Here is a 15,870-nt window from a genome sequence, read left to right as displayed (position 1 = left end):
TCTTCTGAAGTTCCCAAATTTTGAATTTTTTCTTTTTAGTTCAAAAATCTGCTTTCCTCTCTTTCTTGGCTTTTTATAAAAGTATTTTCTGGGGTTTAAAAATATTTTTAAGTTCATGAATATCCCCTAATGATGTTCATGAGATGCATGAATCTTAAGGTCATTCTAGGGTATGATTTGAGCCTCAAATTAAATCATATGAAAATGTAAATATATGAGTTCTAAGTACCCATTCCCATAACGCTCTTGAACTTGGTGCTTGCATCTTCATTCTTGCACTCTTTGAGTTCTATGGATTTGCCAAGTTGTGTATGCTTTACTCTTCATGGCTTTAATTATTATCCTTCCATGCATGCTTAATATAGTTCCTATTCACCATATCAATGCACATATAAAATACCAAGTGATTGGTCATTATCAAAATAAGATTGGACTCGTAGAGTCAACAAATAGTTTACAAAACTACACTCCCGGGGTTTTGAAATCTTTATAGAATTTTCTAAGTAAAAACTAATATTTCGGGAGGTTTTTGGAATTTGTTCGGGATGGAAATGATTTTTTAAAGTGTGAAAATATTTTTTGTGATTTTTTAATATATTTTCTAAATTTCAAAATAACACAAATAAAATTAAGACAAAACCCATGGAAGTCAAAGTTTGAAAATATTTTTAAGATTTTCTAAAAATTTTGTGATTTTTCAGACATTTTCATGGATTTTTGTGAACTTTTCAGACATTGAAATGATACTACATAAATAAAATGAAGAAAACTGGTACTAACTGGTTTAGGAGGGGTGAATTGGTCAAACGTTGACCGCCTGGGAGAAAAATAGTTTAAGTTCTTGATCAAGACCATCTCAAGTCAACACGCATTGCCTTCCGCGTGGGTTGTGTGTGTGGGTGTATGCTGGAATGTGCAAGTGGTGCATGAAGTATGTGTGAGAATGAATGAGAATGAGCATGTGTGTGCACACAGAATGAACATGCGTGCATGGTGTGTGAATGAGCATGCAAATGCATGCATGAATAAATGAAAAATGACACATGAGGTGTGTGAGCGGGCGTGCATATGCATGCATGCATGAATAAGGACATTGATAATGATGTAATGCATGTATAAGAACGGACCCACATGCATGAATGGATAGGCATATGCATGAATGGATGATGATGTGTTTGTGTACATGGATGTATGTAAACAACATATGCAAAATGTGTGTGCATAAATGTGTGTAAATAACATGTGCAAAATGTGTGTGCATAAATGTGTGTAAATGACATGTGCAAAATGTGTGTGCATAAATGTGTGTATATGATATGTGCAAAATGTGTGTAAATGACAATATACAAGTAAATAAATGTTAGTATGCAAGTTAACATGTGTTAGTATGCAAGTTAGAGTACAAGTAAATAAATGTTGGTATATAGGAAATTAAAAGTTAAAGTGCAGAAAAGTAAATGTTAGTATACAAGAAAATAAATGTTAGTAGGCAAGAAAATAAAAAGGTTAGAGGGCAGGAAAAGTAAATGTTAGTATGCATGGGTTAGAGTTAGCATGAATGCAAGCCAATAAATAAAATGTTAGTATAAGTTAGTAAGTTAGTAAGTTAGTTTGTAAGGGTGTGTGAAAGAGTGTGTGATCAGTGTGTGCAAATGTGTTTGTGTAGTGAGTGAATAGTGTGTGAAAAGTGTTCACAAACACCTCACAACCATACCAACATAACCTAATGAAAGTAGTGTATGAATGTTGTGCAGAGGCGCATGAAAGCATGTGTAGGGTTTGTGTAAATGCATGTTAGCAGTGTATGTAGAAGTGTTCAAACAATGTGTGTATGTGGGTGTCCAAGTGTGTGTATCTTCACTCCGCCATTTTCACAAACACCTTACAGCCCTGCACACACAACCCACCATTTTACAAGAAAATGAACTCCCCATGAAACAAAATCTCTCTCTGGCCTCTCATAGACACTAATCTTGCAATGTCAACATTCCCCAACTTAGAACTCCTACCAACACTTCTCTCTGGCATTTTATCAAACAAACCATGCCCATTCTCAACAGCTCCGCCAAACAAAACAAAACATTATCATCGTATTCCAATTAAACACACGGCACGTGGGCATTTCATCAGACAGTTTGCATCCATTGGATCAATTCCCACATTTCGATTTCGTACACTACAAAAACAAACTGAAGGAGACCCTGCAACCTTAACAAAAAAACTAACTCTAGAAATGCACAATAATTCAACATCAACACCACATAAATTCCGGGAAATTTGAGCAAAAAAAAAAAAAATGAATAAAAGACAAGAGTCAAAATCACCTAGAAATGTTGATGCTAGGAACAGGGGATGGAGCCGTGGTAGTTGTCGAAAATGGTGGTGGGTGATGGTGACGCCCGTGTGACGGAGAGGTCATGCCGGTACTTCCGGAGAGGATAGTGAGCGGCTACGACTGCTCTATTTTTTCTTTTGGAGGCCGTGTGTTTTTCTTTTGGTGGCTCTGCTCATCTACCTACGGCTCATATGGATGGGGAATGAAGGAGATGAGGGAGCTACTGGTGGTTGTGAGGATGGTGGTGGAGCTCGGGTGGTCAGGGTGAGGAGCAGTGCTAGGTGAGGGTGGAGGGAGGTGAAGTTGTATACAAGAGAGAGTGGGGCTGTGAGCGCCATGAAGTGGCAGGAGAAACCGTGAGGGAGAGGGAGTGCAGAGGGAGAAGATCTGCTTAGGGAGAGAAGATGAATGAACAGTGCTCGGAGCCATGGGAGGCGGCTGTGTGTGGTCTGGATGGCCGGAGATGAGTCTGTGAGGGAGACCATAGAGGGAGATCGGGGATCGTGAGGTGGCTGGAGAAGAGTGTGGTGACCGGATCTGGCAATGGCTGGGTTGTTTGATGGTGTCGAGTGGTGGTCGGAGATCGGAGATGAGGTGGTCGAATGTGCTGCTAGCCGGGTGAAGATGATGGTGATGGCCATGCTGGTTCGGCGGTTGTGTGGTGCCGATGGTGGCTAGTGTGGTGGCTCGAGATAGAGGGTGGCTCAAGAAGAAGATGAGGGTGGAAGGTCGGTGCTGAGGTGGAATCGAGAGGGTGGTGATAGGAGGATTGGGAGGCGGCTATGGTGGCAGTGACGGGTTGCTGTGAGATAGGAGAGGCGAGGATCTAGGAGAACTAGATAGCCAAGGCTCAGTGTGGTGGTCGAATAGTGCTGGTATGGTCTTCAGAGAGTGGAGATTGTGGAGGATGGTGGTAGATCTGGTGTGAAGTTGGAGAGATGAGAGTGGGCGAGAGAAAGGGAGAAAATGGAAAAAAAAAAAAAAAAAAAAATCGAGAAAATCAGCAAGAGAGAGCCTCTGAGGGTGGTGGATGAACAGTGCCTACCTCCCCTGCGTGTGTGCGTGACCCGTGACCTTTATAGGCATTTTTTGTTTTCTTTTTTTTTTTTGTATTTTTGTTTATTTTGTAATAATAATAATAATAATAATAATAATAATGATAATAATAATAATTGTAATAATAATAATAATATTAATAGACTAATAATAATAATAGTACCCTAAAATAAAAATAGAAATAAGAATAATATTAATAATAATAAACTAATAATTAGGCATCTTTTCTTGGTGTTTTAATGCAATTTTTCCTTTTTTCTTTTCCCCCTTTCTTTTTACTCTTATTGTCCATTTTTATTCCCCCGAAGAGAGAGACCCGGTTTTGAAACGAGTGAAACTTAATTCCCAAAAATAGGACCCAGACTCCATTTGTTTTTAAAATGCCCGAAACTCAAAGAAAACAAACCAGGATTCAGTAAAAACACCTGGACTCGGTAAAAACACCGGGACTCGATAAAAGCACCGAGATTCATTGAAAACAAAATGGGACTCGGTAAAAACACCGAGACTCAATAAAAGCACCGGGACTCATTGAAAACAAATCAAGACTCGATAAAAACACCGGGACTCATGGAAAACAAATCGGTACTCGGTAAAAACACCGAGATTCGATAAAAGTATCGAGACTCATTGAAAATAAATCAAGACTCGATAAAAATATCGGGACTCGATAAAAGCATCGGGACTCATTGAAAATAAATCGAGACTCGATAAAAGCACCAAGACTCATTGAAAACAAACTGGGACTCTATTGGGCTTCTCAAAAGGGTCCTCCAATTTCAAGGACACAAAGTCAACTTTATTTGTCCCGGGTCTTCTTGGGGAGGCTTGGTTAAAATGTGAGTGTTGATAACTGTCCCTCTTTGTAGGCTTCATTGTTTCAATGTAACGGTTGGAATTCTCCTACGTTATTTTAAGCAACAAGTCTGCAAAGATAAAATACATCTATTTTAACCAGGCTGCTCAACTGTTTAGTGTCGATGGGTTAATTGAGTGCATTTTCTTGCCAGGGAAGGACAAACTGCGATGGAAATGTGGGAATGTGCGTACGAGGTTTTTTTTTTTTTTTTTAATTGTTAAAAGTTAGGAGTTAGCTGGGGATTAGTGATCAGTATTGAGTGAAGGAATCGCAAAAGATGTGAAGTGGCATGCTGTCGGGTATGGGAAACTGAGCCATACGGGGTACGATGACCCAAACCTCTGTGTCGGTTTGCTATGAAAATGAGGAGTCCGATTCGTGGGGGTACGATGACCTAAACCTATGTGTCAGTTTGCTGCGGATGTGGAGAAATGGTTACCCTACTGAGGGTGATCAATCGGGTGCGAGATCCCGAGATTCTTTTTTTTTTTTTTTTTTGGAAAATTTCCTTAAGTGTAAGGCTCAGAGTCCCTGAAAAAAATTGCTTTGCTGGGGATGACCAATAGGGTGTAAGTCTCAAGATTCCGAATTCCGAAACACATGAAAATGACTTGCACTAGGTTTGAAAACCCGAGCATCGAAGCACTTGAAAATGACTTGCACTGGGTTTGAGAACCCTAGTGCCAAAGCACATGACAATGACTTGTGCTGGGTTTGAGAAATCTAGTACCGAAACACATGAAAATGACTTGCATTGGGTTTGAGAACCCTAGTGCCGTAGCACATGACAATGACTCGCACTGGGTTTGAGAACCCTTGTGCCGAAGCACATGACAATGACTTGCATTGGGTTTGAGAACCCTAGTGCCAAAGCACATGAAAATGACTTGCACTGGGTTTGAGAATCCTAATGCCGAAGCACATGAAAATGTTACTCGGACCTGGGTCAGTTGCCCCAGTTTCTAAGTAAACGAATAAATTTGTTCCCGGGCCAATTGCCCCAGTTTCAAGGTAGATAGATCAATTTGTACTTGGGGTTAGTGGCCCTATATAATAGCAAACAAGGATTGCTCACACTAGTATGAAAAAGGATGTAAAAAAACTTACCCAACCAGACAAGCAAGATTAAATGATGCTTGTATGTTGTTATATGTACGCATGCTGGGATGCATGGACGCATGTTGCATGATAATGATACATATCTCATAATGGATGATTTTATTTATTTATTTATTTTTGCGTGAACCCAAATGACGAAGCACAGGGGAATGACTTGCACAGGGTTTGAGCACCCTAATGTCGAAGTTCATGGTGACGACTTGCACAAGGTTTGAGAACTTGAGTGCCAAAGTGTCATGCCCCGAACCCGCACAAGGGTCCCAGGTGTGAATTTAGAAACCTAACCTGTCACTGTATCAATTTAAACATACATGATACAATATAATGAGACGGTCCTACCCCGTGGGGTATACGGATGCCCTACAACATACACATACGAATCCATACTCATCAAATACAGAACGAAAATCGTTCTGTTTATCTATATAACAAACAATACTAGAGTCTATACAATACTAGGATATACATCCCCATACATACAATACATACTCCAGGTGTCCACAAAACCATCACGACAACCCAATTACAAAACTCATACCGAATCAAGTACTAACGACAGCTAAATGACACCCCTCTCTTCCAGGCTAGGATGCTAGTTTCGGCTACCCGAAGGACCTGAAAACATTTGTATATACATTCGGGGTGAGACACCTATCAGTAAGGAAGAAAATAGGTTATATCAGTGCGTGTCATACCAGTGTTATTTTACGTAAATCATAACACCATACAATATGATACAGTTCGAAACATTTCCATACAATTCTAGTATTTTCACAAACATTTCAGTACATACGATACCTAAACATAGGGTCAGTGTCGTCTCACTCAGCAAGTAATACCCTATGAAAACCGAAGCCTCACAACGGTACGTCGCAAATATGGTGTAGCTCACACCCATCGGTGACCAGCCAGAACGCACTGGTGATATTTCACACCCTCGAATATAGAGCCAAACACTCTCGCCCACGGCAATGAACCGATACATGGCACAACGCACGGTAATTAGCCGCCACATAACTGTTTCAGCGTACGGTAATTAGCCACCACTAGCCGATTTCACAAAACCTGGAATCATTTTGGAGCTCATGCTCCTATACATATCAGCGTATGGTAATTATTCGCCACTAGCTGTTTTTACAAAATACCTGGAACAATTACATACAACCATACATTCCACACTTATTTGGTTTACAACAAATCATATCATTTTCCAATTCAAGAATACAGTTTTATGCAAATATGGATTTTAGTCATCTCAATAATACAATTTAAACACAACAACGATTTTCCAAACAAAGTAGAGATGATACCCGAAATTTTCAATTTTTCCAAAAATTGTAACCCGAAAATCCCGTATTTTCACTCGATAGATTTTCCCAAATAAGCAACCAAAACATACATACGATCGTAGCCTACAGGCTTACCAATTCTGATTTTGAAAATAAACTGATATAAACAGAATCCCCTTACCTTAACCCGAATTCCAACTGCGAACTCTACGGTCCTCAAAACTACGAACCGAGACTCCAAAACCTATAAAACACAGTACAATACTTCCTTACAATTTCTACTACTACACATATTCTAAAAAAATGAAAATCGAGCCTTACCTCGGTTTTGAGGCAAAATTTGAAAATCTCTGAAATGAAACTATTCTCAAAGAGAATCCTCTTCTAATCCCTGCAGTAACGTTGGATTAACGAATCAGGTGACGAACGGCAAAGAACTCGAAGAAAGAGAGAGAGAGAGAGAGAGAGAGAGAGAGAGAGAGAGAGAGAGAGAGAGAGAGAGAGAGAGAGAGAAAGAGAAAGAGAAAGAGAGAGAGGAAAAATGATTTCTTAACCCCAAAGCAACCCAAAATATCCCTTAAAGCAACTTTCACTCGGGCGGGTTCATCGACGAGACGGTGGTTTCGTCAACGAGCCTGATATTTCGAATTTCCCAAAACCTTGCGGCTTCGCCTCGTCGACGAGCCTCTGAATATCATCGACGAGGACAGAAGGGACTTCGTCGACAAACTCTAACTTTGTCGATGAGGTTACCCAAATTACTAACTTACCCTTTTTCCATATGTTCCTTCCACACGTCACGGTTCAGGTTCTTACAACCTCCCCTCCTTACAATAATTTCATCCACGAAATTTGTTATCTCTCATTACAACTCACTTACTCCACCAAACACATACACACTCCAAGAAGTAACAGCGGCCATTTATATGCAACCCCGTCACATTAGATACACACCGAATATATACATACTCTAAGAAGAAACGACGACTATTTATATGCAGCCCCATTACGGTACATACATACATACATACATTCCCTCACTTATGGTGAAAGAATACTGTGGTTAAATACATACACAGTCTTGGGAGCTCACAATAAACAAGGACTCTCTCAGAGACTAACCACATAATACTACTACGATAAAAGAGTACTACATACATACATACATACCCATATTGACTCTGCTATCTAACTACTACTCAGTTGAACTACGGATACTTCGAGCGTATTTTCATTTCCAATTCCCAAGAAGCTCCCTCAACCGCGTGATTCCGCCATAATACCCTTACTAACGGTATTTCCTTGGTATGCAACTTCTGAACCTTACGGTCCAAAATTTGAACGGGTATTTCTTCGAACGCCATAGTATCCCCAATCTCTAATGACTCGTAACTGATAACGTGCGGCGGATTTGATACGTATCTCCTCAACATAGATACGTGAAACACATCATGGATCCTCGAGAGTGATGGAGACAATGCAATCCTGTAGGCTACTGGACCCACTCGTTCAAAAATCTCGAAAGGCTCAATATACCTCGGGCTTAGCTTGCCCTTCTTTCCGAATCTCATCACCCCTTTCATCAAAGCGATGCACAAAAATACCTTACCCCCCACCTCGAGTTCCAGTCATGGTGGTGAACATCCGCGTAACTCTTCTACCGACTCTAAGTAGATTTAATCCTATCTCAAATCAAACCCACCTTCTCAGACGCTTGCTGTATGAGTTCAAGTCTTAAAACCTGATGTTCACCAACCTCTTCCTAATACAGAGGAGAGCAACACCTCCAACCATACAAAGCCTCGAACGGTGCCATCCCAATACTAGCCTGGAAGCTGTTGTTATAGGCAAACTCCACTAGTGGCAGAAACTGCATCAAGCTAGCACCGAAGTCTAACACACAAGCTCGTAACATATCCTCCGAGATCTGTATCGTCCTCTATGAATGTCCATCAGTCTGGGGGTGGAACGTTGTACTGAAAGTAAGCTTCATCCCTAGGCTTCCTGCAAACTCTTCCAAAATCGGGAAGCAAACCTCGAATCCGGATCTGAAACAATGGACACAGGTACTCCGTGCATTTTGACTATCTCCTGCACGTATAGGTCCGCTAGCCTCCTCAAAGGATAGCTAACCTTCGTTGGTACAAAGTGAGAAAATTTCATCAACTTGTCCACAATTAACTAGATAACATTCTGCCCATGAAGCGCTGGCGGCAATCTGGTAACAAAGTCCATGAAAATGTACTCCCATTTTCATACCGGAATAGGCAAGGGCTGCAACAGCCTTGCCGGCCTCTGATGTTCAGCTTCACCTGCTGACACATCAGACATTGCTCCACGAACTAAGCAATCTGTCTCTTCATACCAGACCACCAGAAGGTCTCGCACAAATCCCGATACATATTCATACTACCTAGATGTACTGTATACAAATAACGATGAGCTTCCTCCAGAATCGTCCTTCTAATTTCATCATCATTCAAAACACACAGCTTGATTCAAAACTGTAACACGCCTCCCTCAGAGATGTTAAAGTCAGCAGCCAACCCTTGCTGCACCTTCTCCATAGTCTCTACCAACTGGGCATCACTAGCCTGCACGACTTTAATACGCTCAAACAAAGTTAGCTGGATCACCAAGCTAGCAGTATAAGCCTAATAATCGCTAGACACCAACTCAATGCTGAGGCTCTCAAGATCCCTTTTGATATGATGCTGAGCTACAACTGCAGATACTGCCACAAGCTTTGACTTCCGACTCTATGCATCAGCCACCACATTAACCTTCCTCGGGTGATAACTGATGGTGAAGTCATAGTCTTTAATCAACTTTAGCCACCGCCTCTATCTCATATTCAACTTTTTTTGCATGAAAAAGTACTTGAGACTCTTGTGGTCAGTGAAAATCTCACATTGAACACCGTACAGGTAGTGTCACCAGATCTTCAATGCATAAACTATAGCAGCCAACTCCAGATCATGCGTAGGGTAATTCTTCTCGTAGTCCTTAAGTTGTCGAGAAACGTATGCTACTACCTTACCCTGTTGCATAAGCACACATCCCAAGCCCTTCAAAGATGCATCGCTATAGATCACAAAACTATGATTCCCCGTAGGAATGGGCAAGACCAGAGCAGTAACCAATTGCATTTTCAACCCCTAGAAGCACTGCTCGCAATCTTCGGTCCAGTCAAACTTCACCCTTTTCTTGGTCAATCGTGTCAGAGGCCAAGATAACTTTGAGAAACCCACTATGAACCGACGATAATAGCTCGTTGGTCCAAGGAAACTCCGAACCTCCTGCACACTCTTCGGTCTCGCCCAATCGACTACAACTTCAATCTTGCTAGGATCAACTGAGATACCACCCTTAGACACCACATGGCCTAAGAATGCGGCTAAATTCAACCAGAACTCACACTTCTTCAGCTTGGCATACAACTTCCTTTCTTGCAAAACCTATACTACCAACCTCAAATGATTCTCATGCTCTTCTGGACTCCTCGAGTATACTAGAATGTCATTAATGAACACCACTATGAACTGGTCCAGGTACTCATGGAAAACCCTATTCATCAGATCCATGAACACCGTCGGAGCATTGGTCAACCCAAACGGTGTAACCAAAAAGTCATAGTGGCCATATCTAGTTTGAAACATGATTTTCACAACATCCTCAGATCGAACCCTCACCTAATGATATCCTGATTGTAGGTCGATCTTCGAAAAGACCTGCATTCCCCGCAACTGGTCAAAGGGATCATCAATACGAGGCAACGGGTAATGGTTCTTCACCATCACCTTGTTGATCTCTCGGTAATCAATGCATATGCACATTGACCTGTCCTTCTTCTTCTCGAACAAAACAGGGGCTCCTTAGGGTGAAACACTAGGCCGAATAAAACCCTAATCCAGTAGTCCCTGCAACTACTCCTTCAACTCTTGAAGTTCTTCTAGAACCATCTAGTACACAGCTTTAGAGATCAATGCCTTGCAAGGCAGCAACTCTATTGAAACTCTACCTCACGATTCGGAGGCAAACCGGGTAAGTCTTCTGCAAATACATCCAAAAACTCGTTGACCACCTGAATATCCTCAAGTCTCAACTCATCCCATGGCGATTCCTTCACGCAAGCTAGGTACCACTGACATCCATCCAAGAGTAACCTCCTCGCCTGCAATGTCGATAGAATCTGTGGCATCAAATGCACACACGATCCTACAAACTCATACTCCTATTCCCCAAAAGGTTTAAACACCACTACCTTCCTACGACAATCAATCATCGCATAACTGGAATAGCCAATCCATCCCCAGTATGACATCAAAACAAGACATGTCGTATACTACAAGATTCGCCGATAGCAGCCTTTCCTGAATTACAAGTGGGAAGTCTCCTAACATATTACTATAGATCGTTACACTCCCAGACGGTGTAGCCACAGATAACCATTCATCCAACACTTAGGTTTCAACCCCACACAAACTCACAAATCTAGTAGATATAAAGGAATGGGTTGCTCCCGAATCAAATAAAACAATAGCCCTATTCGAAAGCAATAAGATGGTAACTGTCACCGCATTCCTAGCGTGTTCTGCATCTATTGGAGTAAGGGAGTATACTCTTGCCGGAGCTGTGGTTGCCTGGTATTTCTCCCGAGCCATCTGATTATTTCCATGGTTCTAGCTCTGTGCAGGCATAACCCTCCTTTGTTCCCAACAGCTCCGTGACATGTGGCTCATCTTGCCACAGTTGTAGAAGTTACCCCAGAATGGAGGAAATTCACCATCGTGCCATTTCCGGCACTCGGTGGATGGTGCAGAGGACGGATCCCCCTGAGAACTCTACCACTCGGTGTCCTGTCGATAAGTTGAGCTGTAGTTCTTCTTCTTCTTCCACTGTCCCTTCCGAGGACCAATCTGAGAGCTAGAAGATACCAGTCTCTTCCCTTGTTCCTACGCCACCTTAACTCCTTGGAGGTCTATCTTGACTATGGTGGCTTTGACCACCAAGACGGATAAATCACAGATCTATAGCATCCCCACAAGGCGACGGATGTCTTTCCCTACACCCTTCTCGAACCTTCGAGTCTTCTCGTACTCATTCGAAACCAAGTATGGCACAAAGCGAGATAGCTCAATGAATTTGGCGGCATACCTCTACACCAACAAAGTTCCCTGCGTCAGGCCCAAAAACTCATCTGCCTTCGCATTCTGAGTGAAGACCGGGAAGTATCTCTCGAAGAGTAGCTCCTTGAAGCGGCCCCACGACATACCTGATGGACTAGCTCTCTGCTTCTCAAGCAGACTTGCCACCATCCACCAACGCCCCGCCTCTCCAGACAACTAAAAAGTGGTGTAAAGGACTTTTTTCCCATTTGTGTAGTGGACTTCCAGAATCTTCTCGGTCTTCTCAACCTAGTCCTCCGCTACAATCGGATTGGGTCCTCCCATGAACGTCAGAGGATGCATACAGGTAAACCTCTCGATAGTACAACCCGTAGCCATAGGAGAGTGTTCATGTCTTCTAACACTCCACTCGATCTCCTATATGACCTGCCTCGTCAAACCTTGAGGCACGGAAGGAGAATTATCGATCGCAGTCCCCTCGGATCCACTATCCAAATTGTTATCTTTGTGCTCCATTCTGAGAAAAGAATAGGAATCGGTTAGAATTCCTATACTGTACAAAGTTAACACAATCATCAATGCTAATTATGTCAACTACCATCTCACAGGCCTAGGTCTATCCCATCACATCGACACGAAAGTCATCAATGGTTTACCCTGCTTTTACTAGAATCATCCCTCCAGGAAAAACATGGAACACTGCCAATGAATCCCTGTCTAGTAAGAAAAAAATCCTCGACCTACTCTACCCATTCCCTACATCCTATACTCTAGTACGTATACATAAATATACCAACAAAGTCGACAAGACCTAACAACCTAGTTAGCTCTGATACCATGTTGTCATGCCCTAAACCTGTAGATGGGTCCTAAGTGTGAATTTAGTAACCTAACCTATCTCTGTATCAATTTAAACATACATGATACAATATAATAAGAGGGTCCTACCCTGTGGGGTATACGGATGCCCTACAATATATACATATATATCCATACTCATCAAATACACAGCGAAAATCGTTTTGTTTATCTATATAACAAACCGTACCAGAGTCTATACAATACTAGGATATACATCCCCATACATACAATACGAATTCCGAGTGTCCACAAAACTATCACGACAACCCGATTACAAAACTCATACTGAATCAAGTACTAACGACAGCTAAACGACTCCACTCGCTTCCGGACGCTAGGATGCTAGTTTTGGCTACTCGAAGGACCTAAAAACATTTGTATATACATTCGGGGTGAGACACCTCTTAGTAAGGAAGAAAACATGTTATATAAGTGTGTGGCATACTGGTGTTATTTTACGTAAATCATAAAACCATACAATACGATATAGTTCGAAACATTTCCATATAGTTCCAGTATTTTCACAAACATTCCAGTACATAAGATACCCAAACACATAAGATACCCAAACATACGGTCAGTTTCGTCACACACAGTGAGTAATACCCTATGATAATCGAAGCCTCATAGTGGTACGTTGTAAATACGGTGTAGGTACACCCATTGGTGACCAGCCGAAACACGTTGATGATATTTCACACCCTCGAATATAGTGTCGGACACTCTCGCCCATGGTAATGAACCGGTACATGACGCAGTGTACAGTAACTAGACGCCACATAACTGTTTCGACGTACAGTAATTAGCCGCACTAGCCAATTTCACAAAACCTGGAATCATTTTAGAGCTCACACTCCTATACATATCAGCGTACGGTAATTAGCCGCCACTAGCTGTTTTAAAAAAATACCTAGAACAATTACATACAACCATACATTCCACACTTATTTGGTTTACGACAAATCATATCATTTTCCAATTCAAAAATATAATTTTATACAAATATGGATTCCGGTCATCTCAATAATACAATTTAAACATAACCAACGATTTTTCAAACAAAGTAGAGATGATACCCAAAATTTCTAATTTTTTCAAAAACTGTAACCCGAAAATCCTGTATTTTCATCCGATAGATTTTCCCAAATAAGCAGCCAAAATATACATATGATCGTAGCCTATAGGCTTACTAATCCTAATTTCAAAAATAAACTGATATAAACAAAATCCCCTTACCTTAACCTGAATTCCAACTACGAACTCTACGATCCTCAAAACTACAAGTCGAGACTCCAAAAACTATAAAACACAGCATAATACTTCCTTATGATTTCTACTACTACACATATTCTAAAAAAAAAATGAAAACCGAGCCTTACCTCGATTTTGAGCCAAAATCCAAAAATCTCCGAAACGAGATTCTGAACCACTATTCTTGAAGAGAATCCTTCCCTAATCCCTGTAGTAACGTCAGATTAACGAATCAGGAGACGAACGACAAAGAACTCAAAGAGAGAGAGAGAGAGAGAGAGAGAGAGAGAACTCCCAATTCTAGAGAAAGAGAAAGAGGAAAAATGATTTCTTAACCCCAAAGCAACCCAAAATATCCTTTAAAGCACCTTTGACTCAGGTGGATTCGTCGACGAGATGACGTCCTCCTCGATGAGTTAACCGGGTATTTCGTCGACGAGATAGCGATTTCGTCAACGAGCCTAATATTTCGAATTTCCCAAAACCTTGCGTCTTCTCCTCGTCGACGAGCCTCTGAATTTCATCAACGAGGACAGAAGGGGCTTCCCCTAAAGCTCAACATGAAACCTGCCCCAGTTAAATTGGTCTGTGCCTGCTCTTGGCCATGTTTTCAAATTTAACTCAGTCATGAAGGTACCCGACTTGACTCCAATGAGACTCAACATGAAATGTAAAAGCCTGAAAAATTAAAATGATTAAAATAATTAAGGAAAACTAATAAATGAACAGATAAAAGGAATAGTATGAAAAAATAATAATAATAAAATAAAATAAAATAAATTATTAATTAAACATTATTTAATTGAATTATATATATTTATATATATATGCTAAATAGTGTGACATGAGTAAATATGAATGCTGTGTGGAAATATGATATATGTATGAGATACATGATATTCAGGAAATGAACTGAGAATGAAAATGTTATATGAAATATGCTGCATGTGAGTGTTAATGCAACCATGTAAATCAGCTGAAAAATGTTAGGTAAAATAGCTTAAAGATGCTGGGTAAGTGTATGACAGCTAAAAGCTGTTGGGTATGAAATGAAATGAAATGAAAATGGAAATGAATGAAATGAGAAATGTGAACAATGTAAATGGGAAAGAGCCACGTAAAGTGAAATGAAATGAAAAGTAAAAGATAGAAACATGAACAATTGAGAAATGTAAGATAATGGCAAACAAAATAATGCATTATGGTAATATTAGTATTTATGTTAGTAGAACATGTTACGTTTGGGCAAGGCAAACTCTTCGCCCGAGGGTTTGCTGAGAAAGGCGAGTGCCCTGGTTGTATCAGGTGTAGCAGTAGGCTGCATAACGAGTTAGGGCAGAGGGAAACTACTTGTGTGGGTGGGTAGATTTCCCTATTCTTGGGAGCCTTCGCCGATAAACTTTTGTATGAACTGTGTGAGTACGAGATTAATTTATCACTTGAGGGCTTACTGAGTAAGGTGAGTGCCTTAGTATGCTTCTTTTATAACCTTTGAGTTGCCTAATGTATCAAAGTAGAGGGATGCTACTTGTATGGGTGGGTAATCACCCCTATCCTTAGGTAATCTCGTGGGTAAATTATCTTGCATGTATTTGAATAGATTCAGAAAATGATTTCAGAAATTATGTTGATAATTTGTAAATGATGAATAACATGTTATATACAAACCTCATGTTGGCCACACACTATTTTAATATATTGTTTCTTCCCTTACTAAGATGTGTCTCACCGGAATATGAACTATCTTTTTCAAGACCTCCACAATATCAATCTTAGAGAGCTCGAGCTGTTATAGTACTTTTGAGAAAAAAGGTATAATTTTGTTAATATTTTGGGATGTAAATATTTTATGTTTTAAGTTTTTTGAGTAATGGATGGTTGTGAAACATACTGGTGTTTTTGAATACTAGAAGTGTAGGTTATGTTTTGGAGATATGTATTTATGTGAATACAAGCGGATTTATGATGTAT

This window comes from Malania oleifera, chromosome 1, assembly GCF_029873635.1.
Source record: "Malania oleifera isolate guangnan ecotype guangnan chromosome 1, ASM2987363v1, whole genome shotgun sequence".
NCBI classification, from domain to species: Eukaryota; Viridiplantae; Streptophyta; class Magnoliopsida; order Santalales; family Ximeniaceae; genus Malania; species Malania oleifera.
The sequence above is the reverse complement of the archived record's forward strand: the minus strand, read 5'-3'. Positions refer to the sequence as shown.